Consider the following 27,984-nt stretch of genomic DNA (forward strand, 5'->3'; position numbering starts at 1 on the left):
ACAACAATATATTGAACAGCATCTGCCGTTTTCATCTGCACTAAACTTTCAGGGAATTGCTTCACTGTTTAAATACTCTTAGCCACTGACCATCAAGGCCCTCTGTTTGGGCTGTGTTTCCCATTCCCATCAGCCCTCTGTACCCAGGACCCATGCTGACTGAAGCATACATTTGGGAAGCTTCATAGCTTATTTGACTACATTTGTTCACATAATTCCATGGATCCTGGCTGTTGCAAATGATAATTTTGCTCTTTGCTGGGTTTGAGGTATACCAAAGTCTGAATGTGGTGAGCTGAAATATATCATCATGGCCTTTCTTAAGGGAACATTGAGAGACTATGGTTTCTGTCTTTCCCCATTGAGGATAGGGACCAAGACTGTCCTTGGCCTTGGCTGTCATAGAAACAAAAGAGTCCACTCAGGCTTTCTTGTTCAAAGCTAAAGGCTGTCCACAAGCTGGAAGGAAGTCACTGGAAGGAGGCTCTATGGGTTCCCTGACTTGCCACAGTCACACAGAAAGAAGATGCTGAGCAAGATGGGGGTGCTTCCTGTGGGCCAGGAAGGTTCACCATATCAAGGGACCTGGCAAGCCACTCACAGTGTCTGCATCTGCTCAGGTCAAACAGGTAACAGCCATGGCCAGTTACACCTAAACCATCTCCACTGAAGCCGTGCCTAGAAAGGTGCCAGCAGAGTTATTTTCTATGATAATTACCATGATGACCACATGACCAAACCATAGACATTAAACCTCAGGAAAAAAGTCATGCAGACTCTTCCAAAAACACAGACCAGCAGAGAAGTAGTCTCCTACAGATAGTGAGGCTAAGAGGCAGCACCTTTTTTCATAGTCCCTTTTAAATATGTAAAAACACAGCATGCTTTTCAAAGAGGCTTCACTTTGCACCTAATGAAAAACATGTTTGCAATGTATCCTAAAAATCCACAAACAAGAACAAAGTTGTGCATGTAGTATGTGCCCTGCCAACATTTTAAATTAAATATTGTATTTATTTTATGTACAAGTGCTTTGCCTGTGTGTATGCATGTATCCCATATGTATGCCTGGCGCCCTGGATTCCCTGGAACTGGAGTCACAGTTGTCAATTACCATGTGGGTACTGGGAATTGAACCCAGGTCCTCTACAAGAGTAACAGGTGCTCTTGAGGATCTCTCCAGGTCTAATAAAATCTAAAAGCAGTGTTGGTAGGTAAGGGATTTAGAAATTGATGTTTGAAAATTCTAGAATATTCTGGTGCACTTGAACAGAATTGGCTGGGTTTCTTTTCACCGCCAATAAGAGAGACTCTCAAGAGATGGTTAGGTTTCAAGAGTCAGCATCTGAGACATGACCCTGTAGAGGCCAACCAGCTACCCAGGTGTCTGTGGCACAAAAGGGGTCCAGCTGGCTCGGCCACCAAAGGCTGCAGGGAGAGGCACGGCTGGCAGGGCTAGAAGTGGTCAGCTCGCTAGTCTTTCTCTGGGTCTTCCTGCTATGTGGGAAACTTATCAATTGATAAGCTCATCCATCTGTCACTTTAAAGCAGTGGTTATGGGCTGGCGAGATGGGTCAGTCAGTAAAGTACTTGCCATGGAAACACGAGAACCTGAGTTTGATCCTCAGAACCCACATAAGAAAGGTTTTTTTGTTTTTGTTTTTGTTTTGTGGTGGCACATGTTTGTGATTCCTGCAGCAGGGAGGTGAATAATGGTCCAGCCTAACAAAATCAGGAAGTTCAAGGTCAATGAGAGACCTTGTCCCAAAGGCATGTAGACAACATTCTTAAGGAACACCTGAGGTTGGCCTCTGGCCTCTACACACATACACAAAGTACACATGCACCCCACATATAAATATATATGTACACATCAAAACACACACACACAATCAGCAGCAGCAGCCACAATAGCTAAATGTACACAAAGTAACCTGCTTTAATTAAAGATCTGTGCAGTAACTGTACCAACAAAACTTCAAACTGTGTCTCAGGGTGAATAAGAGACTCTGTAATAAAGGGAAGTTCATCTGAACAGCTGTGGCAGGAGACCCCAGAACAAATTCCAATATGCCTGCCTCCTAAGGCACCAATGTCCTGCTTATGGAAAAAGTGCACCTTTTTATTGTGGTATCCCTTCAGTGGCCGACAGCCCTCAATGCATGTGCATATAAGGACCTAATAAATTCAACCAGGACCTCCATTCAATGGTTCTAGTAAATAAGTTACTATGCCCCTTTCCCAAACAATTTAATTAAGACAATTATTAAGTCATTAGCCATAGAATGCAGCCTCTGAACAACAATGAGACATGCGAAGAGGCCATGTTAGCAAAGCAGAACCTTTAGAATCACTCATGAAGAAGAAGTACCATGTCCATTCATTACTGGGCCCTTCCACACATCCTCCCGTTCAACTTGTTCACAGTTAAAAATGGCATCTACTCGGCGACAGCCATCCCCACTGTGTTGAGAAGCTGCAAATCTTTTCATCAGCTCATGCCCATTTTGAAGCACAGCTGCTGACGGTCCAGGAGTGCGGATGCCGAATGGAGGTAATTGTGTCTATAATGAGACTCCGCCAGGAGCTTATACTTGGAGAAGACGAGTATTAAGGTGGATAAGTGAAAGCATATACACATGTCCCTGCAGGCTGGCACAAAGGAAAGGGCCGTCTAATCCTCTCGCTTTGTGGGGCTCAGCAATCCGTTGTTTCCACGTATTTCATCCTATTAACACTTGTCTGCATGCCTCACTCCCACTCCCATGGTCTGTTCTGGGAGGTGACGTACAGTACATTCTGTGGTAGTCCTCTGCCCTGAGCCCTCCTGGTCCCATCTCACATGGCCTAAATGGCTGTCTGACAAGCCCCTCAGTAACCCAGCCTTAAATGGCCTCCCGACCCACCTCCTCTACTTCCTTCCCTAGTATCTCCCTGGTCTGCAGGTGTGCACTGCTAGCCTTTGATAACCATCTCCCTTACTGAGCATACTGCCCAGAGAGACACACAGTAAAATCTAAGCCATGGCCAAAAGGTCATGCTATCATGAACCACCTAGACCCCCACAGCACAGCCCTGCTGCACCCTTGCTGTCCCCCTATTTTCTACAGAGCCCATTTTCTAGAATACTTGGCACTTCTAGTATACTGCAGCACACCCAGCCTTCAGAGTCCACTTCTCCTGCTGGGTTGAGATCCCACGAGACAGAAATCTTTATTTTGCATCCCAATTTTTTCCAAGGACCAAAAACAGTTGTTTACACTTACCATAGAGTTAAGAAATAAGCACTGCTGGGCAGTGGTGGTGTACGCCTTCAATCCCAGCACTCGGGAGGCAGAGGCAGGTGGATTTCTGTGAATTCAAGGCCAGCCTGGTCTACAGAGTGAGTTCCAGGAAAGGTGCAAAGCTACACAGAGAAACCCTGTCTTGAAAAACAAAAAAAAAAAAAAAAAAAAAGAAGAAAGGAAGAATCACTGAAATTAATGAATGAGTAAATGGATGAATCAAGACAGATAAGGAAACCTCCAAGTTCAAAAACTTGGTTTCATCATATGTGTTGATATAAACCTGAAGAAGGAAGGTTTCAGGGATACACATGAAACTCCATCACTGCATATAGTACTCGGGATGGTACTCATGATTCCCCAACAGGGCATTCCTCCACAGGAATGCTTGGAGTGAGTCCGACTGCTTGGTTTTTGAGGAGAAGCTCAGCATGGCCCCAGAGCATGTGAGGCTGGGCAGTATCCTCTCCTTGTCTAGTACGAGTCAGAAGAGAGGGACCCCATGGAGGAACAGAATGGTTGAATGTGCCACGAGTTGCAGCTGACTGAGCCCAAGAGCTAACTGGGTGAGTGACCCCTGGGGACTTCACAGAATGGCAAGATCACTGAAAACAGTGGACATCTCCCTAAAATCTCCTACAGCCAGGGTGGCTGGGTGGGACTGTGCCACAGATATGTGTTGGGATATTAAATAAAAAAATGCAGGCCAGGGTGGAAGTTATAGTTGGCATGATGCTTTGTGGTTACCTTCCTGTAACTTCGAGGGCTTTCCATTAGGAAGAAGTGTCATGGGTAGCCATTCCAGCTTTGATCTGGAAGTTCCAACCTCCACTGAGGCTTTGGTAACAGTCACGCCTACAAGGCAGGGCTGAGAGAGGACGATGAAGACCTGAGAGCCAGATGCTTGGGCTCTCTTGATTCCTGGACCCTGGACACTGGAGTTCTCCAGAGAACACCGCCAGACTGTGCCACATCTTTTCCAGACCCTGTTACCTATCCCTTCACTTGTAAGTTACCCCACAAAATAAACCTCCCTTTTAATAATTACACAAATAAAGAAGGAAAAAAATGAAAACAAAACTCACACCTCCTTTGCTTGAGTGTTGGTCAAAGGTCAGCAGGGTCTGGAGAAGTCAATGGGGCTAAGTGTCAGAGGGGTATAAAATGTCAGCTCTGTAGCTGAGCCAACCCAGCTCCTTCTCTTCTGGATGCACTCACTAGTCAGCAGAAAGATCTTCCCCTATTGACCCTCACAGTTTGCACATGTCAGTACCCCTTCCTCATGCTCCCTGAGTACACATTGTTTGCTCATGATCCCTGCTTTCTTTGTTTACATATTCTGTTGATTTCCTACCAGACATTTGCTCAACAACTCCCACCCCTAGCCTCTACTACCACATCCTCCCAGAGAGCTCTCCTCACCAAGCATGCTGCAGGAAATTGTCTTACCTTTACTAGAAGCACCGTTGTGTTTTAGACAAGTCAAATAACAGCAACATCTGGTTCTGCTGGATTCTCTCACTGCTCATAGCTCAGGCATCGTGGCCCATGATTGCCTTCCATGCCTTGCAGGGCATTCTTCCCCACCCACCTAGATCCACCAGGACAGGGGACAGCAGATGGCTCCCACAGGCCCTCCAGTTAGTATGATCACTTCAGTAAGAAGTCCATGCCCAACTAGAGTGCAAGGAAGGATTCTCCTTCTGCTGTAAATGTCACCCAGAGGTGAGTCCATAGAAAGTACTGGGTCAGGCTTTCCCCCAGACTGCAGGGAAGGCTGGTCCTCCAAACCAGGGCTATGTTCTGGGCAGGAACCCAGGGTCTGGCTCCCCACTGTCCATACACTGGATACAGGATGATGGCAGTTCTACAAGGGAGGCTAGCATCAAAGCACAGACTTTACCATGGTCATAGGAAGCCAGGAGGAAATTCTCCCCATGGCAGGGGCTTTGGGAAGCTGCAAGTGGCTTCTCCATATCCCCTGTCTCTGTGTGTACCATCTGTGGGCCCTGACTCTGTGAAACAGGAAAACTTCCATTTGCAACCCTGATAAAGGTCCTTCCAGAAATGCTGAGGGTCTTGTGCTAGAAATAGCCTTCACAGCTACCCTAGGAAAGCAAATCCATCCTCCTTCCTGCCTTCTGGTCTCATACATCACATAGGCAAGTATACACTCTGGCTCAGTACAATGATGTTTAGCCCAGAGAGGTTCATCCTCCTACCTCATACAGTCAGCAATATGCTGTCACTCAGCACTGTGGGGTTTGCTCCAGACAGGATTAGCCTCCTGTCCTCACACAGGTGGGTTCATGCTGACACAGCACTTTGCTATCTGGGACCCTTCCCATCTATAACAGGGTCTATCATTCTGGTCACTACTGTCTCCTGTGAAACATAGCTGCAGGTTGATGTTCCTGCTAACTTGGAGATCACCTCCCTTCTCTGCCTCCCTGTCTGCAATACTTGGACTGTGAGAAGCTTATGCACCCAAGGGCCAGGATCATGCAGGCCTTTCCTCTGGTGCCAAGCAACATGCTACTTTTCCAGAGACCCAGGCTCACAGCACAGACCTCACAGAATAGAGACAGGATGGGGTTCAGAGAGCAAACCCTGAAAGGGTCTTTCCTTCTCACTCCAGCAGAAGGAAGGTTACAGTTGCCTTTCTGAAATGTAACTCCAAGCCTTCAGTTAGAGGCAGCCTTTATCAGATATTTAAAAATAAACAATAGCCTGTAAATTGTTTGCTGATGTGGGACCAAAGATATGCACATAGCAAAGAGCATCCCGCAGAAGATGTTTATAGTGATGCCCAGAGTAAAATGAGAATTAAATGTCAGCAGGCATCTTATCTCCTAAAATAAAGGAATCCCCGCCTTGCTATCCATTTGTTTGTTTACTGCCTTCAAAGAAAGCTCCTTGCAACCTTGACAAGTGGTCTAATATTGGAGACAAGTGTGGTGCTTACCCAACACCTTTCATGAACATCAAATACAGCCGCAAATCTGTGGGTTTTGTCTGCCAGGCAGGATGGCCATTTACATCCCAGCACACCAGAGCTGACCCCAGAGATGATGAGTAGAGGACAGGAGAGTCTGGCAGCCATCTCTACAGAGGGGTTTCCATGGGCTTAATGCCGCAGAGTGTAAACCCTAGGGATGCTGGGCAGGTATTGCTTCCGGGGAAGTAGAAACCTTGGATTGCTTCCGGGGAGGTAGAAACCTTGTCACTGAATTTCTGCCCAGGCTCCTGCACACTCAGAATAGCACCTTCTACCTGGTGTTTAGAGGCACCAGCACTAGCCTGGGGACAAAGACAAAATCCTCTTTCTAGGAACATAAGCCCTGAAATGGGGAGCCTCTTAAAGTGTTCCAGAAAAAAAAAAAAAGAAAGAAAGAAAGAAAAGAGAATTCCTCCAGCAAACAGGTGCACACCAAACAGGGTCATAAACAGGAAATGCCAACAAGGTCAATTGCCCTCTTCTCAGACTGCCATGGATAAACAGATACCCAGAATGCAACTAGGCCCCACTCATCCCAGGAGCAGAGTCATTGGCTTGGCCCTATGTCATTAACCCTAGGGAGAATTGCACAGCCTTATTTCAGAACACATTATAAGCCTGACCCTTTCCTTGCTATGCCCATTCTAAGCCTGGATGTTGTTGGAAGCAGCACTTGGAGCCCAGCATCAGATGCCAGGGCCAAGCTCAGATTCCATAGCTACATCCCTGAGACTCCCTTAGGCAATTGGAGACTGGCTTGTCCACAGAGGGCAGTCACAGATAGAATCAGTTCCTGGAGCTGGTTGATCTTATCATCTATCATTCTTTGCTCCCCACCCATTGAGAGCAGAGAGTTGGGGCTTTTATACCAAATACCTAGTACAGTTTCTGGTGCAGATAAACCCTCAACAAGTTTTCTTACGGCCAGGAATAAGTGACTTACAGAAGGAGGGGAGGGGATAGAGGAAGGACACGTTGGTGGATGAGCAAATGAAGTGTCTAAAGAACAAAGGCATTGATATTTTCAGTTTAGAGGATGGCATGATCTTAGGCACATAAGAGATGATTAGGTGTGTCCATATGACTTAGATGCAAACACTGTCACAGGGACTGTGGTCGCCAGTGGAATGGCATCTACCTAGTCATATTATCAAAATATGCCTATTTGTTAACTTGAGGGATTAGTCTGCGAATGAAACCATAAAACTTGTTGGCATGTCTAAGGCAGAATGTAATTATTAGCACACTTGAAAACATGAAAGCAAAGCATAGCAGCAAGAATTAGGCCTCAGAAAGATGGAAATAGCCATACCAGAAAATGCAGATTTATAATAGAAAATAGCAATTTGCAACAGAGCCTCAAGTTATAGGCAAGAGAATCATCACTCTACAGAAGATGCTCATCACTTTATGGATAGAGAATGTGAAGTTTAAGTATTTTTATTTTCATTACAATTAATTTAGAGGACACTTAGTTATAAATATCTGAAACTAAGGATGATTGTGTGGGATGCTGTGCAGGGCTGCATTCTGGAGACTGGGTCATCAATGATGCTCCCTAAGGTGAAGAGAACTCTCTGAGCCCATTCCTTCTATGTGCCCCTCCCTCCCTGACCCCAGGTATGAGCAGCAGGCCTGCACTTGCCAGTGGGACAGTAACTAGTGGAGACTTGAAAGTGACATGTGTGCTGGGCATGTCCTCTCTTGTTGTCCCTCTAACCACTCCAAACAGAGACAGGTGCCAGGGGACAAGGCAATGAACCCTGGACCCATGCCTGTTACCCCCTAAAGGCATGCCTCGTATTTTCTTCTGCTTCCATCCTTGTAACCTGCTCAAGTGCTCTGCCAAAAAACCCAGGAAACACTGGCCCAGAGTGTTTTCAGCTCTGGAACCAAGTGAAAATTGGTGAGGTTCCACATAGCTACACAAATGACCTCTACTATCTCTCAGTATTAGGGAGTGAACACAGAGAGGATTGCCTCAGAGGAAGACCCTTGTGCCACCAAACCTGTCCCACAGCCCTAGAGTCAGAGCAGCCACCACAGCAAATCCCAGCACTTGCTCTGGGTTGACTTAAAAACACACAGCTGAGCAATAGGTTATTTCTTCCAAACAGCTGTACTCCAGGGCCCTAACTCTGCTGCATGGGTTATAAGAAGAGCTGTCCAGGCTCATCTGAAGAACTTAAGCCATGCATGCTAGAAATGCTGATTCTTTGGTTGGTCCCATAGATAGATAGGTGACTGGAAAGGGGTGAGGAGGCATCTCCACCTTCATTGCGTCTCTCCCCTTTGCCTCCTTGACCTGTGGGTCAGTTTCTATTTGTCTCTGCTTGTGGACATGTTGGTCATTTAAAACATGGTTCCCTGAAGACTATGACAGGTTGACCTGGCCTGTTGCCCATTGGAGCTGCCCTGTGTCTTTTCAGCTGAACTACCTGGAAGCCCAACCAGACTTACCACAATTCCAAACAGAAACACTGCTTGAGTCATTTGCTCATCTCCCAGACCAACTTGACCATCTGTTAAATAGCAAGCCACTAGATCAGGATATTCCCATGAAATAAGAAAAACTATCTTTCAAAACTGTACTTATGACCAATGGAAAAATTACCAAACGTCAGCTCACCATGGCTAATCAATAAAAGCCTGCCATTCCACCTTGGTCACCCTTATTCTCAACCCTCTCACGCAATCTTAGCTAATATCTCAACCTCCATATGAGAAATGTGGCCTTGGAGATGAGAGGCACATAACCATTCAGGCTGGTCAGTGACGCCATCCTGGGTCCTTCAGCCTACAGGCAAACCATCACAGCTGAGAGAGAGGCACCACAGCATATAGCCAGCAAGCAAAGTGCCCTGAGGAGCCCATTCCTTGTATGCGGGACCAGAAAGGTAAGCCATGGAGGTTGTTTTAAGCCACCGCTGTGTTTTAGGGGCATTGATTGTGCAATTGTGGGTGCATGGCTCAGAAACAAATACAGAAAAGAACCGCAGTTCAAGCTGAACATAAAAAGTTACTAAAAAAAACCTTCCCTCGGGACTCAGAAATGAATGCTAGAGAATCTGTGAGGAAACTTCTGGCAAACCTAAATGTGAGGAAGGACAACTCAGAAGCAGAAGAGTTCCATGGGAGGTGGCTTCAAAGCCGTCAGCCAAGCTACTGTTGGAGGACCCAGTGTGACGACTCTGAAGACCTTAGAAGGTGGGCTTCCAGGACATCCTGAGGATGTCAGCTGGCTTCTGCAGACTGCCTACAATAAGATGTAAATTGATAAACTAAGCAAAGGACTGCTCACTTTGCTAGTCAAATGCAAAGGGACTAAGCCTTGCTGACTCAGGGGAAAATTTGTTTTTTGTTCCCTGTCTTCTTGACTTAGTACATTTCCCACTTTTGTAACAAAATGCCCAAGGCTGGGTACTTTATAGTACCCTAAGTACTAGAGCATTGTGTAGGCTCTGGTAGGGTCCCCGGCTGTATCACATCATGGTGAAGAGAAAGAGGGTGAGAGTGTGAGGAAGTGGAAGATCCTACTGAGAGAGGAACAGTGTAGCAGGAATCTTAAAAGGTCTTATTAAGAAAAACAAACCCGGAGCTGGGTATTGGGGTGAATGCTGAAAAATCAGAGAAGCAGAACAAGCCACAGCTACCAATTCCTCAACTGATCCTGTTTCCTCAGACTGGAAGCCTCTGAGTCCTCATTCAAATGGATCTCAGCTGAACTGCTGCTCAAAAGCTTGAAAGTTTAACCCCTCTAGTTCCTAGTTTTCACGCCTTATATACCTTTCTGCTTTCTGCCATTACTTCCTGGGATTAAAGGCGTGTGTCACCATGCCTGGCCATTTCCAGTGTGGCTTTGAACTCATAGAGATCCGGATGGATCTCTGCCTCCCAAGTGATAGGATTAAAGGCGTGTGTGCCACCATTTTCTGGCCTCTATGTCTATCTAGTGGCTGTTCTGTCTCCTGACCCCAGATAAGTTTATTAGGATGCACAATATACTGGGGAACACAATATCACCACAGGACAGGAGGTCAGAAAGAAAAGAGCCTGTCTTGTCTTGTGTTTCTTTCTCTCTCTTTTTTATTTTTTGGTTTGTTTGTTTGTTTTTTGTTCTCACTGCCCTCCTATGAGAACTAACGAGAAAAGAACCAGTTCCTTCCAAGGGTCCCCCATAGACCTAGCTACGTTGCACGAGGCTCCAACGTCTAAGGGTTCCATCACCTCTCAGTCTGCCACTCTGAGGGCCAAATCTCTCACACAGCACCTTTGGGAGACAGGCTCAACCATACCCAACCTACAGAACACTCTATTAGTGAATGATTCTTAAAGGGGAATGAGGTCTAAACCAAAGGCCAGATATAGGACCTTGGAAAAATAGAAGTTGATACTGGAGTCTAGCAGGTCCTTCAGCTAAAGGCAATGACTACTAAGAAGCCCTCAAGTACAGCCCCCCAGAGGTCTAAGCCTATGATTGCTGGGATTCTAGGAGAGGCACATCTCAGACTCACATGTAGGTTTGCCTTTTGTTGAGTCTAATGTGAACCAAACCCAGAAACTGGTGACCGGTATCAGCAGGAGAATATCCATTCCCCAGAGAACTCCATTGACCCACAAAGCATGAGTCACAGAAATGGCTATTATGGATTATTCTGCTTTGGATGCCTTGGTACCTAGAAGGAGATCACTCCCTTATATAGCAATAGTCAGTATGGAATTCATCTCTCACTGTGTGCCCAGGGCAAGTATTCAAAGGTGACAGACTAATTCTCAAAGATCTCAACACTCTAGTTAGTATGTCAAGGATAAAGTAAAAGCACCAGCCAGGAGAGGAAGGGCTCAGGGACTCCCTGAGGCAGGAGACCCTCAGTCTTCAGCCCCATGAGTGTGGTTCATGTGATTAAGATAAATATGAAAAGCCAAGAAAGTAGCAGGGGAAGAGCTGCGTGCATTCTACCTTGTCAAAGGCTCAGGCCTCAGGGGCTTCAGGCATTTGGGAGGGTAGGAAAGAGGCAGGGAGGGAAAGAGACAGACAGACAGACAGACAGACAGACAGAGGTGTCCCTGCAACGTGGGAACCCAGGTGAGTGGTCATGTGTGGTGGATGTGAGTGTGGCATTCTGTTCTGTGTAGTACCGAAAGGTGGTTAGATTTCAGGTGTTCTGGGAAGAACAGCTCCAGGAAGCTCAACAAGCTTCCCCACTATGCCACAGTCCCGACTGGCCACGGCCAGACCGTGGTCTCAGACGTGTCAGCGTGCGATGAACATACTCTTATAGAGGTTAAGGTCAGGATAAGGCCAGATTAAGTTGCTGGCTGAAGAGGCTTCCAAATACTGTTGTCATTGAGGTTACAATGTAGTAGGGAAGTGACAAAGTGCCTGTTCAATCTAATGATCCAGGTGCCCCGGCCTACAGAGGAGCTTGGTGATAGCCTGGGGACCTGAACGTCTCCTCCTGATAGGAATCCAGCTTGCTCTGCATCCACTGCTCAGACTGGCCCGATATCATCCTTCCCTAGACACTCTGGAGAGTAGGAATATGATAACAGGAAGAGTCGAGTACAGAGAAGAATCCAGGTGGGGGACAGAACACAAGGAAGGAGCTAACACTGTGGGGCTGTGGCAGTGTTACTAGGACAAGCTTGGAAAGCTCTAGCTGCAGACACAAGCCACACCGTGGGACCATCAATGTCAGTTACACCCAACAGGAACTAATCCTTCTGTCAAAGGACTCTTGGTGATGGACCTGAGCTGATGGAAGCCTGCCAGGCCTGAGCTCCCCTGGGAGGGGCTCATTGGTATGGCTGCCACCAGCCTGGGGTGCAGGAACCGTGACTCTGCCACAGACAGGCTGGAAAATAGTCTGCAGAATGTAATTAAAGAGTCCAAGGAGAGGAGGCACCGGAGCGATATTAATTACAGTATTTAATCCATTAGGTGGGGTTGCCTGGCCTAACCTCTTTGGAATTCTGAGTTTGTCTATGATTAATTATTTTGGGGAATAACAGCCAACATTATAGCTTGTTAATAGGCTTAAAATAATAAATTTAAAAAAATAAAACCCAAGAGGTTGAAACCAGTTTTAGTTTCCTAAGTGCCCAGTTATCTCACGAGCTCCTTCCTTCCTCGGTGCCCTTATGCCCATTAGAGCATCTCCCACCACCCATGCATATTGCAGTCCATGGCAGGCATGTGAAGCTCAGCAGAGCTGTCAGCACATGCTCCCCCAGACAACCACCAGGCATACCACATGGACACCAATCCCCCATAGAAACCTCCAGCCCGGTGGCCAGGACAGGAGTGGGCCCTTCTCAAGTGACTGGTGTGATGGATTCCAGCCAGCTAGTAGTTAAACAGTCCTGATACAGAGCTGCCTAAGTACAGAGCTAGAAACAAGGAATGGAGAGCTGAGAGTATGGAGGGGGGGGGGGGGGACTGTGGGGCATTTTCATCAGGTTAGGTAAGCAAGGCTAGGTGAGTTGTAGAGGGACAGATTTAACCCTACAAGAGGCCCGAGCAAGAAGTCCCCATTGGGTGGGCAGGTGGATGTTCCCAGTGCCTTGGTTAGTCTGCTTCTTCTAAACACACAGGCTGCTCCTCTCTCTCCTCCTCAGGGCTGGGGACATGCTGGGGATACAGTGTCATCTTTACTCAGCTGTTATGTGTTCCTGGAATAAACAAAGGAAGGGGGCCACACAGAAACAAGGATCATGTCCCTGATTCAATAACAGGGATGCTGCCTGGTCTGGGAGAAATAATGGACATTTCCAGGAAATCCAGGCTGGCAAATCCCCAAGTGCTAGAGTCTCCCAAAGAACTGAGGATGAAAGGTGAGCAAAGGGTACCCTCCCTCTCCTGGCTTTTCCTGTTAAGGTGGGTAGAGCCCTGCCTTTGTTGGTTTCCAAGGTAGCCTCAGGCTTGTTATTACCAAGTGCTTGCCCTCTAGGGGACTGAAGTGAAGGAGATCCTACAAGCATGTCTGAAGGCAGACCACTCTTGCCTTTTCTACCCTCAGAAGGGATGTTTCAGTGTTGGGATCTGGAGTGTCTCCCTTCCACACACACTTGTGGTTGTATTGTGTTCCTCAAAATAATGTGCACCCTATTAAACTTATCTGGGGTCAAAGACAGAACAGCCACAATATTAAACATGAGGATAGGCAGTGATAGCACACGCCTTTAATCCTAGCATTCCAGAGGCAGAAATCCATCTGTTCAAGGATACAGCCAAGCATGGTGACTCACGCTTTTAATCCCAGAAAGTGAGACTTTAATTTCAGGAAGTGATGGTAGAAAACAGAAAGGTATATAAGGCGTGAGGACCAGAAACTAGCAGAATTTGGCTGGTTAAGCTTTCAGTCTTTGGAGCAACAGTTCAGCTGAGATTCATTCTGGATGAGGACTCAGAGGCTTTCAGTCTAAAAAAACAGGATCAGCTGAGAAACTGGCAAGGTGAGGAAGCTGTGGATTGTTCTGTTTCTCTGATCTTCCAGCATTCACCCCAAAACCTGGCTCTGAATTTGATCTTATTAATAAGACTCCTTAAGATTTGTGCTACATACACTTTTTTTCCAGAACATTCCAAATACAAAGTTCTCTCTCTCTCTCTCTCTCTCTCTCTCTCTCTCTCTCTCTCTCTCTCTCTCTCTCTCTCTCTCTGTCTGTTTCTCAGTATGTGTGTGTCTACTCTCTACAACATAACTGCATATGTGGACCTGACTGTAGATGGGTAATTAAGGAATAAGTCACATGCCTTACAACTCACCCATCTGCAGCATACAATGAGTGATTGATTCTAAAGCCAGGGCCAGGCACCTATCACTACAAACAGCATCAGAAAGTCCATGCCTGAAAAGGAGCCCTGGGTCTTCCTTTGTCCTCTTCTCCCATCTCACCCAGTGGAACCATGAGTCCAAAGAAACCCTTCCTTCTGTAAGCTGCCTTGCTCATGATGTTTTACCACAGCAGCAGAAAAGGAACTAAGACAAAGGGTGAGATGGTGTTTTATTACTGTGTTCACTAGTGCTTTTCTGGTGGCTAATGATGCTGAGTCTTTCTTTCTGTTCCCACATTAAAACATCTCTTTAAAGAAATGTCTGTCCACACCCTCGGCTACTTTTCAGCTGGTTGCTTGACTTGGACATATTTGCAAGTTCACATGAATCTTCCATAAACTTGGTGACTGTATGCTGATGGTTAATATCGGCCACACCAGATCCACAGTACAGAGCTGACACTGCAGATGCCACAGGCTCCTCCCTGTTTCAAGTAGGCTTCTGTTGGAGTCCTGGCCTGAACTTCCAGGAACCTGTACCCTGCCTTGCCCCACACCCACTCTGAAAAGCTTGATCATCTCCACTGTCCATGCCAGAGAGCTGCTTTCTGTTATCCTTTTCCCTAGATGTCACCTGAGAAAAATGAGTGCAATAAAAATTATAGCTTACTCAATAAAATGATAAGATGTTTGAATGCAGTTTGGGATCCATTTGATGCAATGTGGACATTTAATATGCAAGTGGGAATGTCACACAGACATCTTGGCTTGTGAGTCTGGAGGCAGGGAAGTGGTCAGGCCAAGCAGAATTTGTGGGGCAGTGACTGAAGCTATGAGACAGGGTAGTTTTGACAGCTGAGTTGTGGTAGTAGAGTGTGGACTGGTAAAGAGGACCCCAGGTCTGAGCCTGCTCAGCTCATGTAAAAAGAAGAGAGGGAGCAGATCAGGATGTGGAATATGACATACAGCAAAGTGGAGCTAACCTGACCAGGCATGGTGTGGGGAAGGGGATGAAGAAAGTGATCAATGCTGTCAGATGCTGACAAAGGGTCTGTAATAGCAACACAGGAAATGTGCCCTTCGGAAATGGAAAAACACAAGATACAGGTGACATTGGCAGGGGAAGCTTCAAGGTTGTGGGAAGGTCAAAGTTGGCCAGAACTGAGTTCAAAAGAAATTAGGAGAGAGATTTTGATTGGCAAGTATGCACATCTCACTTAGAGGAATCTTGTTTAAGGAAAGGAGAGTAAGTTGGCATCCATAAGAAGAATCAGGGACAAAGGCCACTCGGCTCCATGTGAGCAGAGACCAGATTGCCCAGGAATCAATGCATTCTTCCTGCTCAGAGTGACACCTTGGCAATCACCTTTGACTCCAACTGTTCTCACACCTGAACACTCTGCTAACAAGCCTGCTGCCTGTCCCTTTAAATGAGTTTGATCCAAATGGGACTTCTCCACAGCACCTTCCACCACCTGCTTGGTCCCAGCCTTTGGCATCTCTCTCCCATCTGCATAGTCACTATGGTACCTCCCTGCTCAAGTGACTGCCCAAGAACTAATAAATCCATACTCAAATGGCTTCACATGACCTGGCCATATATCGCAAAGATCTCACAGAACTAAAACAAGCTAATACTCTCTTCCTAGGACCGCCCTGCCTCCCTTCGATGTCTGTCTGCGAAGGAGTTTGACCTAGATGCATTGCAGAAACACAGCAGCTGCCCTTACCAGACACACACAAATGGAAAGAGTATGTCTTCCTGAATTGTAGAGTGAGGCCATTTCAACAGATGTTAAGACTTGCCCAAAAACCCCAGCAAGACTGAGCCTACTGCCCTGTAGAGGCTTTGTTTGTTCTGAGGTCCTAATTACACCCCAGGCCAGCTCTTGAGGGAACTATCCCAAGGGAGTATCAGGGCTAGTGGCCTGGCCCACTGATAACTACTGTGTCCCGGGAAGAGGTAGCCTCCCTGCACTCACTTGGGATTATCTAGACTTCTGACACAAGGGCTCCTGAGTGATGAGTGGCTGACTGACTTACTGGGCAGACAAGGAAGAAAACTACTTATCAAAGATGAGTCAGATTTTTCTCTCTGTATTTTTCTGCAGAAAAGCCCATTATCTTAAACAGATGTGAAACCACTGTTCTGCCCCATTAGCAGACACAACTCAACTGGAGGAAGGAACAGAGGAAGGCAGGGGCTCTTGAAAGGCATGGAAGCTTTCACCAGCATATGATCTTTCCAGACTCCTGAAGACAGCTTCCCCTTGGGTCCTCGGTGTTGCACACAGCCTCCTAAGGATGACCACCCCTTCCATAGACACAAGCACACCAGGTCCCAGCAGTGGAAGTGTATTCTTTCTTTTGGTGACTGTCACAATCTCAGTTCTTTCTGAGAAAGCCTCAGACATCTTCCTTATTCCTGCACAGTGGGCCATATGGTGCAGGGTCCCGGTTGAAGCAGAAAATGGTTCCATCCTGCTGCCTCCCCTGGCTAAACTTGGCTCAGAGCTGCACCTGCATGACTGCATGAACACATGGCTCTGTGGATCCAGAGCCTCAAATCCGGGCCCCTCTTTCTCAAACCATCAAAGGAAGCAAAAGCACTCACACTGGCAGGTAAGAACCTGGAAACAAAAAGCCATGCCTGGTGCTTTCTCAGAGCATAAGTCAAACAGAAGCCTTCCTGTACAAGGACAGCTCTGCTTATACAGACAGTCCACACCCACCAGGCATCTAGAGACAGGGAGCACACTCCAGGGTCACATGGTTAGGTCTCTAGGAAAGCAACATGACTGTGGTGGTTTAAATGAGATGTCCCCCATAGTCTCAGACATTGAATACTTGGTCCCCACTGGGTGGCTATTTAGGGATGATTAGGAAGTGAGGCTTTTTTTTCTCTCAGAACAGGTTCAGAGGCTTCAAAAAAGACAAAAACAAAAAACCCAACTCATGCCATTTAGAGTTAATCCTCTCTGTCTCCTGTTTTCTGGTGGAGATGCAGCTTTAACTGTTGTTCCTGCTACCTGCTGCCATGCCAGCCTGCTATGATGGTGATGAACACTTGCCCTTCCAAAACCATAAGCCCAAACAAACCTTTCTTTCTATAACTTGCCGTGCTGTTGTGGTTTGAATAGGCTCATAGATTTAAATGCTTGATCATTATAAAGTGGTACTACTTGACAGGGATTAGAAGGTATGGCCTTGTTGGAGTAGGTGTGGCTTTGCTAGAGGAACGGTGTCACTGGGAGTGGGCTTTGGGGTTTCAAATGCTCAAGCCAGGCCCAGTGGCTCTCTCTCTCTTCCTGTTGCCTGCTTATCTAGTTGTAGAACTCTCAGCTACCTCTCCAGCATCATGTCTACCTATGCATGCCATACTTCCTGCTATAATGATAATGGACTAAACCACTGAAACTTTAAGCCACCCCAATTAAATATTTTCCTTTATAAAAGTTGCCATGGTCATGGTGACTCTTCACAGCAATAGGTCACTAACTAAGACACTTGGCCATGGTGTTTTGTCACAGCAACAGAAATACAAGGACTTTGGCCATGTGATTGATAGATAATGGGGCAGATGAGGGATGGGCAAAGCTGAGACAGCCCACCAGAGCCCACCCGATCCTGTGTGCCACCTGATCCTACAGACATCCAGGAGGACGACGGTGGAGGCTGACAGTGTGGGCTTACTATTGAAGTCTACAGACCATCATTTTAAAGGGGCTATCTTAGTTTGTTTTCCTGTGGCTGTGATAAAATACCCTGACAAAACAATTTAAGGAAGAAAGGGCTTATTTCCACTCACAGGTTAAGACACAATCCATCTTGACAGGGAAGTCAAGGCAGTGGGGTTTGAAGCAGCTGGTCACATTACAGCCACAATCAGGAAGCAGAGGACCTAAATACCACCCACCTCAATTAACCTAACCAGCATAATCCTTCATAGACAGATTGTGTGGCCAGAGGCTTAATTCCTCAAGGTGTGATGAAGGGCTTGTCTCTAGGAGAGTCCAGATCCTGTGAAGCTGACAATAAACCATTACAAAGATGAAATGCAAAGGCAGAGTCTAAGAAGAACACACCCTACCATTCATTCACGTGCTACCTGTGTTGGAGGGGACACCTGAACTCACCAAAGGTGAATGGAGTTGAGGCCATTTTAATTTTTTGATCTGTGCTTCTTCAGTCTTCCCATTGTGTCCAAATGAGGACTTACCACATCAACACCCAAGGAAACAATGACAGAATGAAAAGGAATCAGCAGCCAGAAAGATGCTGAGGGTATGCCAACTGCTGACCTGGAGGCTGTCCTCACCAGCAACCTGTCAGAGCTGTGACAGGGCAGGTGGTCTAAGCTGTCTCCAAAGTTAGTCTGACACTTTACATGTGTTCCTGGCTGTTCCTTGAATCAGAGCCAGGTTTGGGCTTGAGATGGAGCGAAGCAGAGAGAAGGGTCAAAACTCAAAACTACAGGCAGGTGAGAAGCTAATCCAGATCCCTGTCACCACTCCTAATGACAGCAGCATGGAGGGCAGGGAGACCTGTGAGCCCAGAACCTTATTCTCTGAGCTCAGGGCCAAAGGTGTTAAGGTGGCACTCAGTTCTAAGAACTGAGCTACCCCAAGTTCTTAGAACTAAACAAATGAAAATGTGGGACTCTGCCAGCTGAGCAGCCTGAGTCCCAACCTGATCCCTTTGCTTGCAGGAAGCTGCAAACTTTTGAATACATCCCATTTCCCACTCTTTCTAGTCAGTTTCCACTTATGTTCCAAGTTACTTCCAGATAAATCCAGCTCCTACATACCTTATAACACATCGCATGGTTTTAAATACATACAGTAAAACATAAGACAGAACCTTTGATTGTGTGAGTCTGTGATAAGCATCAGAGTTTATGCAAATGACAGCTCATGCTGGTGAGGATGTGGAGCAAGGGGAATACTCCTTCATTGCTAGTGGGAGTGCAAACTTGTACAGCCACTATGGGAATTGATCCACCTTGAGACTCAGCTATACCACTCTTGAGTATATACTGAAAGGATGCTCCATCCTACCACAAGGACACTTGTTCAAACATGTTCATTGCAGCTTTATTCATAATAACCAGAAACTGAAAACAATCTAGATGTCCCACAACCAAATAAGGAATAAAGGAAACGTGTCACATTTGCACAATGGAGTATTACTCAGCTATTAAAAACAATGACATCATGAAATTTGCAGGCAAATGGATAGAACTAGAAAAGATCATCCTGAGCGAGGTAACACAGACCCAGAAAGATAAACATGGTATGTGCTCACTTGTAAGTAGACATTAGCTGTTAGGTGAAGGATAATCATGTTACAATCCACAGATCCAGGGAGCTAAGTTACAAGGAGGGCTCAAGGGGGGGATGCATGGATCTCTCTGGGAAGGGGAAATAAAGTAGTGCAGCCGCTCAGACCCAAGTAAACACACAGAGACTTATACTACTTATAAACTGTATGGCTGTGGCAGGCTTCTTGCTATCTAGGTCTTATATCTTAAATTAACCCATTTCTATACATCTATACCTTGCCATGTGGCTCATGGCTTACCGGTATCTTTACATCTTACTTCTCATGGTGGCGGTTGCAACTGGCAGCATCTCCTGACTCAGCCTTCCACTTCCCAGAATCCTCCTCTCTGCTTATCCCACCTATACTATACTTCCTGCCTGGCTACTGGCCAATCAGCACTTCATGTATTAACCAATCAGAGCAACACATTCACAGCATATAGAGTGATATCCATAGCAACTGAATAGATTTGTGAATGTACTGGGTGCAGGTGGGGATGGGAATAGGAGAGATCAGGCAGGGGTAGGAGAGACAGAAGGAGAGAGTACTGGGAGAGACAACTGGAAGTGGGGACATTTGGGGGACATGTAGAAACCTAGTGTAATGGAAACTCCTTGGAAACTACAAGAGTGACCCTAGCAAAGTCTCCTAGCAGTGTGGGGAACAGAGCCCAAACTGGCCATTCTCTATAATCAGGTCGAGCTTCTAGCAGTGGGACTGGGACAATAATAACCAAGCCCCAAAACCTTCAACCTACAATCTGTCCTACCTACAAGATGTGCTGGGGAAATGGTGCAGAACTTGTAGTAGTGGCCAACCAACAACTACTCCAACTTGAGGTCAACACCATGAGAGCAAGCCCATGTCTGACACTGCCTGGATAGCCAGGAACCAGAGGCAGGACAGCTCAGAGACCCAGGATAAAACCAAATACAACTGGGAAAAAAGTCAATGAAATGATTTCTAATGATATTCTGCTATATTCATAGATCAGTGCCTAGCCCAAGGGTCATCAGAGAGGCTTCAACCAGCAGCCAATCGTAACGGATACAGAGACCCACAGCCAAACACTAGGCAGAGTCAGGGGAACCCCTCAGAAAAGGGGGAGGGAGGATGGAAGGAGCTAAAGGGGTAGAGGACACCAGGAGAACACACCCCACACAATCAGCTAAGCAAGGTTCCTAGGGGGTCCCAGAGACTGAAATGACAATCATGGGTCTGAGATACACCCTCTGCAAACACCTTACAGCTGTGTAGCTTGGTGCTCTTGTGGGACTCTAACAGTGAGGGTGGAGATGTCTCTGACTCTTTTGCCTGCACTTGGGACCCTTGTCCTCCTACTGGGTTGCCTTGTCAAGCCTTGGTATGAGGGTTTGTGTCTAGCCTTATTGTAACTTGTTAGGCCATGTTTGGTGGATATCCCTGGAAGGCCTGCTTCATTTAAGGAAAATAGAAGAAGAATAGATCTTGGGGAGATAGGGAAGGAGGAACTGGGAAGAGTGGGAGGAGGAGAAACTGTGGTCAGAATGTAATGAATAAGAAAAGAATAAAAGAAAAAAGAAGCAGGAAGTGTAGGCCTTCATCAGCCTCCTGGTACATGAAATAACAGGAGCCCAATGGAGGTGGGCAGCTGTTGGACAGAAGACTGAGGTGTCCTAAACACCCCTGGGCAAAGAATGGAGGGTTGAATCCTGCTTTGTAGTAAGGCCTGCTTGTTGAAGAACATCTACCTAGCACAGCTAGACACTCAAAGTAGGAGGATCCCAGGAATAACCTCCTAACAGTAAACTTCAAGACCTGCAAAAAGTGCACAAATGCCACAGGAAGAAGAAATTTTTGGAAACTGACTCAGCAAAGTACAGAAAACTTGACACCTGAGTTGGTAGTAAACACCATGTAATTATTAAGAATTTTCAACAAATTAAAAACTTCAAGTAAATTGACAAAGGAGTTCTGACTTTAAGAAGCAAATCCTTGGTACCAAAAATTCTTCCAAACAAAATAAGTAACATTCTTGGATGCCTGGACACACTGGATACAGGCAGCCTGGCACACTGTGGCCCCATGATAAGACACTTCCAGCAGAGGCAAGGACATAGAAACATCCGTGGTTGCCTCTGAGCAGGAGCAGACCAGGTATGGACAAGTTCTCCTTCCAGGTGAGGAAATGGTGCTGGGATAAAGTGGATGGACAGTCACACAGTACTGCAAATTTATTAAATTCAAGAACTGCACACCACAAAATGAAAAGTAGTTCATCTGATTGTTGTTAGAGTTTTCCTGCTTGGCCCACAGTCAGGACAAATCTCTCTCACCTGCCAGGCCCATAGATGCTCAGAACCAACCAAGTAAACACACAGAAACTTGTATTGCTTATAAACTGTATGGCTGTGGCAGGCTTCTTGTTATCTACTTGTTCTATCTTAAATTAGCCCATTTCTATTAATCTATACTTTGCCACGTGGCTTGTGGCTTGCCATTACCTTACATCTTCCTTGTCATGGTGGTGGCTGGCAGTATCCTTCTCTACCCAGCCTTCCACTTCCTAGAATGCTCTTCTTTCTTGTCCTGCCTATACTTCCTGCCTGGCCACTGACCAAACAGCATTTTATTTATGCAGAGCAATATCCACAGCATCTGATATTTCAAATTTTTATTTAAACTTAAATCCTGAGTACATCAGTCTCCCTCAGAGACTGAAGTAGAAATATTTGGAATGCACAAAGGAAGACCATCTGTGTGACCACAAAAGAACATCCTTTTTACAGAATCCACCAAAGGTCTCATGAGGGGGACTACAACCTTTCCCTGCACATAACCCATCACCAGGCTCCAGGGAGCTTTGACACTTCATAGCATTCATGAGCTGCCTCCAAGGCCAGTGTTCCCTCATTAGGTCAGCTGACCATCAGGTTGGCACAGGGGTCCTGACTTTGGATGTCAGTTACGGTTGGTATGGGACATTGGATACTATAGAAAGGCCCCAGAGATCCTTGAAAGGCAGAAGAGTATTGGCTACCTTACCTTCCATGGTCACAGGTCTTAGGGATAGGTCTCTACTGGGCTGCTTTGGGCCCTTGAATCTTTCAGCTGAACATTTTGGATTCTAGAAATTCAGAACCCATGAGAATAGGAGAGGGGGCATGCCTTGCTTAGAAGGCCCTCACTGAGCAGTCTTGCTCTCCTCTTGACCTGATCAGAGCTGTCAGTGAACACATTTCTTTGTGAGAGCTTGGCCCCTATCATGCCCAGAATGACCATGGCTCAAAGCCAGTGCCCCTGCTTTTAGCATCTCTCATTACAGGAGCAGTCCCAAGTGGGAATAGACATCTACAGAGGAGGGTATCCCTCATCACTATCCTACAGCAAATAGAGAGTAATGCTGGCCCTCACCCAGGCTCTCTCTGCTGCAGACTCAATGTCTACACCAGCTACTAGGCAGTGATAGGCCTTAACTGTGTCAGTTCAGTAGAGAGCTACTGACAGACAGCTCTTCAAAGCTTGGATCTACCTAGTGGGAAGTGACATGTGTGAAGTTGACATTCCAAGAGAGGGAGAAAAAATAGCAAAATATAAACACCAAAGTCAGCACACAACATTGCAAAAGCATTTATCCCAGAGCATACTGCAGAATGGGGGCCTCAGGCCACCTCCCTGACCACCACTGTTGCAGCCATAGGCGGCATTGGGAGGCTGACAGAAGAGCCTTCACATGGAGAGTGGCCAGTGCAAGGGCCCTGAGGCAGAGAGGGGCTTGCTGTGCTTGAGGGCCCAGGTAATGAGGGAACAGTACAAGAGAGGGCAACATCCCAAGCTGGCCACAGAGAGAGTACTCTAAGATTGGAAGTAGGGGTCCAGCCTGAGCTATTGAGCCAGGGGCTGGGTATATGGGATCATTACTGCTCTGAAGCACCCTGTGACCAGTTTACTTAGTGGAAGACTAGGGGAGATATACGGCACCGCCTTCTGTATAACACACACAACATACTGAGATCTGTTATGGAAAGCACAGGGACCCATGGAGACACAGAACACCACATTGGAGGAGTCACTGTCTAGAACGAGGCTGTGGGAACACTGAAGGTGAATTGCCATCTATAGAGAGCTGGGAAGGCCCTTGGGAGAGTACCAGCAGAGCCTGGTGAGAGGCAGAGAAGGAAAGCACTTCTGGGAAAGCAAGGTGGGAGTGTTCTGTGGTATTTACAGAAGTGCCCTCCACCACACCCCCAAGTCCCAAACAAGGGGGCATCTCCGCAACCTGTGTCAACAGGTGGTCTGCAAGCATGGGCCTGAGAGACACACTAAGGACTGAATGCAAAAGCAGTCACAGAAGAATCTATAAACGTGGATTGTTTCTGTTAAATGCAGCAGAGCCCCACAAGGCAGCACGTGCCTGCCCAGGGATGACACATTTGCAAGTAGAGAAGGCATTTCACAAGCTGCAAAAGGAAGGACTGCAAGGGTTCATTACTTCTGCAGTGGGAGGGGGCAGGTGGATAGAGATCCATGTCTGTGTCCTGCCAGCCCCCTTTAAGGGAGGCAGGTGTCTCCAGCACTAGACTCCTTTAGGGTGAGGACATATTTCCAGTTTCCAGATAGAGTGGGCAGGAGATCATGGTGGTGACTGCAAATGTAGACCCCAAAGTGTGTGTATTCCTAGGGAAGGTAGTATGAATGGAAGGTTCTGGATGGGATGATAGTCCAAAGTGGGCAATGTGGCAGGAAGTACTCAGTGCACCAGCAGTCCTCACTTTGAGATCCCAACAACAGGATTCCCCACAGAGGCAGGTTTGCCCCACACCCACTGCTTAGTATAGGAATGCATGCTCAGGGCATTCTTATAGAGCTCCCTATCAGAGACAATAAATACATAGAGCATTCTTCTTGCTTGTTTATATTCAATCATGATCCCCTCTAGGCAGGGCAACCTCCAGGTGCCTGGGGATATAAGTAACTACATTGCTACAAGGTTTCTGAATTTTTATCTCTGGAAATATCTATGTATTCTGACACTTTTTTATTATAGTAGAGGAAGGAATAATTCGTGTACTTAAAAATAATAATAAAATAAAAGAGGGGACAACTCTACCCCCAAGCGGTTGGCTCTCTGTTGTCTGAGGTAGCCTAGCAGCTGTGGACTTCCATAACGAGAGAGCTGCCAGCATTTGAAAGGCCATGGGCAACATTGATGCCCTGAGATGTCTTGGACTTGGTATGTGGCTTGGCTGGCAAGTCACTGGGAGACAAAGAATATCGTCACTGCCCAGCTGTTCTGTGGCAAGACAGCATGCTAAATTTAAACCAATAAATAGTTGTAGGAGCGAGAGAACAGGTGGCAAATGGCCTCTGAAGCAGATGGTGCTTTTTAATATTTGTATCTGATCGTAATTGGCAATACTAGAGACAGTGTCTCCATGCTCCCATTTCACCTTCCTCACTTGAGAGCCTTGGAAAGGGTAGGCCACCCTTTAGAAATAAACTCTTATCATTCTTAGCAGAAAAGCCATTTCGGATTCTTCATCTGATGGGGAGGGCATCAGGTACCTGGCTCACTTGTCCTAGCAAAGGTCTGAGCAGAACTGTGGTCCAGTGACTGCAGGCCAGGGCTAGCCCATTCTGGAAACTGCAGGGAGGCAAGCCTTCTCCAGTCCACATCTTCTACCTGTCCTCCTGTCCTACCCTCCTAACACTGAGCCATAGGTGGGATGCCCAAGACCTCTTCCCCTGAATAGGTTTCTTCTATAATCTGAAACACTGAGGGATAGTGAGAAGTAAGTTAAAACCTGTTTGCAGATGGGAGGAAGGTCCCTGCTCTGTTCTCCTTTCTTAGGTGGCTCCTCCAGCCACCAGCCTTACATGCCTGCATTGTCAATAGATACGTCTCCAAATGAGCTGGCTGCCCTCTGCCCTAAGTGAGATCAGGGACAGGTAGGTAACCAACAGTACTAGATGCCACGAATGGACAGAGCAGCCCTTCTCAACTCAACAAGGACCCAGCAGGGTGTTGGATCAGGGATGCTGCTGAGTCCACAGATCCGCATCCTATTCTTCATATGGATGGGTATAGGAAAGAAAGATACAGCTTTCTGATGGCAGACACACAGTCCAGAAAAGGAACAAGTTCCATGGGTAGCTGGACCATGGAGAGCAACCACAGGCTTTGGCTGTGCACATTACACACTGAAGGAGACAACCCCATTAGAACTGAGCTTGGAGCTGGACCCTGGGTCTTTGAGTATGGGTTGAGAACTCCACACACACCAGTGCTGCAGACTTAGTGTAAATCCTTTGGCTCAGTGTTCTTCTTAGAGATATGTCCCTCTGGTGCTTCAGCTAACAGAACACACACACACACACACACACACACACACACACACACAACATCGTCCTCCCTACCCAGTCAAACTTATCCACGCTGCCCCAGTACAAGGTCTCACAGTGTGTTAAGTAGTATTCTAATTTAAACCAGAGGTTTAATATGAAGACAGGACTCAGGGCAGATGAGGATTGTAGGACCCAGCCTCTACCCACATGCTGACATAACCAAAATCCTTCTACAGTAGTTGTGTGATATCCCTAAGAGGCAAAATTGTCCTCAGTTGAGCCTCATTAACCCAAACTGTATGAAGCCTCTGAGGCATCTGGCTTTTTACATCAAGCAACAGTCAGGCTCATCATCTGAAATGGGAATTGCCCTCCATTACAAACCGTTTGCTCACTGCAGATAGACCAAAGACCACAGGCTTCAGATAAGCTCACATAAGGGACATGCTGCATCGGACCTGCCTCCCTGTCCATCTAAGCCTGACTCCTCTAAATCATCCCACACCAAGCCCCTTAAGGTCTCTGCCTTCCTCCCGATCCAGTCTGGCTCATCATTTGCAGGGGTGTCAGGAATTTCCAGGCAAACTGGTCCTCTGAAGAGTCTGTTCCTTCACTCCTTCCATGGACTCCTGAAAGTGGCTTAGAGACAGGCCTACAGCTTGATGGGTGTCTTAGTTAGGGTTTCTGTTGCTGTGATAAAAACATCATGGCCAAAAGTAACCTGGAGAGGAAAAGGTTTATTCCAGCTGTCAACTCCCAGGTAATAGTCCATCAGTGAAGGAGAAAGGGCAGGAACTGAAGCAGAGACCATGGAAGGGTGCTGCAGACTGGCCTGCTCAGCCTGCTTTCTTATGGTATCCAGGAGCAGCAGCCCATGTGTGGCACTGCCTACAATGAACTGAAACTCCTGCACTCATCATCAATCAAGACAATGCACCACAGTGCTGCCCACAGGCCAATCTGGTGGGGACATTTTCCCAATTGAGGTTCCCTTTTCCAAAATGACCTGAGTGTCTATCAAGCTGACATAAACCTAACCAGATCAATGGCAAGTTGTGCACCCTTCCATTTCCTTTTAGACACTCAAGGGACACTTGACATGGCTTTTCAACAGAACTATATCCAACACCCCTCAATGACCTTCTGCACCCAGCTAGAGAAGAGACCCAGTCCAACACAGCCAGGTGGCCACACCTCCCAAAGAATCCCTGTCTTGGACACTCCTGGATTTCATTAGACCTGGAAAGGGAAGCCAGCCAGCAGTACAATGTCTAGTTCTAAGATAAATTTTTCATAAGCATCAGTTGATTGAGGGGTTTTAGCCCACAGCTTCACACAGCAGGAATGTGGGCTCCAAACACAGATTACCCAAGGGCTTGTTTCCATCACATCTAAATGAGAGCCTACTAGCACACTGAAATGGAATGCAGATTTCATTCTGGGTAGCACAGTGTGCTACTGGCTGGCTAATCCATTAGGCTGGTAGAAGAACACAGAGGTCAGAGGTCCAGTTAAAAAGGACCACGTTAGATTTGCCAGAAAGAAAATCAGTAACTGAGGGCACACTAAAAAATTGGAACATGGGCTATTTACCTTTGCCTTGTATTTATGTGTGTATGTGCATATATGTGCATTGTATATGCCTGTACATGCATGTGAGTATGTACATGCATGTGCATGTGTCTCATCTAGTGATATATTTCCTGTTGCTGAGAATGTAGTAATTAATGACATGGATAAACATCCTTTATCCAAAGTGCTTGGAATGCAAACTCCATTGGTTTTGGAATGCCTCAAGATTTTGAAATATTTACATATACATAAAGACATCAAGTCTAAATATGAATTTATTCATTTTCTATAATATATACATAGGCTTGAGATTATTTTATATAATGTTTTTTAAACAATTTCATGCATAAGCAAAGTTTTCCAAAGCAGAATTTTCCCACCTAATCAGTGCTGAGAGTTTCCAGGTTTGGATTTGTTGATGCGGGATGCTCAGCACGTAGCAACCTGACTCCTGCAGACTTTCTGTGCAAGCACTACCACAGTACATGACCAGCTCACTAAAGCAACCAAGATTCAGGGATGGAAGATTCCAAGTTGACATTGCTATCACGTTTGAAGAAACCAGCAATGCACAGGGACATGGGCCACACTGACACCAGTCAACAAATACAACACAGAGAGCAGTAAGCACACCATGCAGACAGCAGCAGGTAGTGTGGCCAGTCTGGGAACCATTCCACAACTCATGAGCACACACCTCTGAAGCT

At 46.5% G+C, this 27,984-nt stretch overlaps 1 protein-coding gene across 1 annotated transcript in view; it reads right to left on the bottom strand.

Moving 5' to 3' along the window:
• Tcerg1l (transcription elongation regulator 1 like) overlaps positions 1 to 27,984 on the bottom strand; it is a 193,156-nt gene that overhangs the window by 126,433 nt on the left and 38,739 nt on the right. The window lies entirely within an intron of this gene.

This window comes from Onychomys torridus, chromosome 1 (genome assembly GCF_903995425.1).
Source record: "Onychomys torridus chromosome 1, mOncTor1.1, whole genome shotgun sequence".
In the NCBI taxonomy this organism is placed as follows: domain Eukaryota; kingdom Metazoa; phylum Chordata; class Mammalia; order Rodentia; family Cricetidae; genus Onychomys; species Onychomys torridus.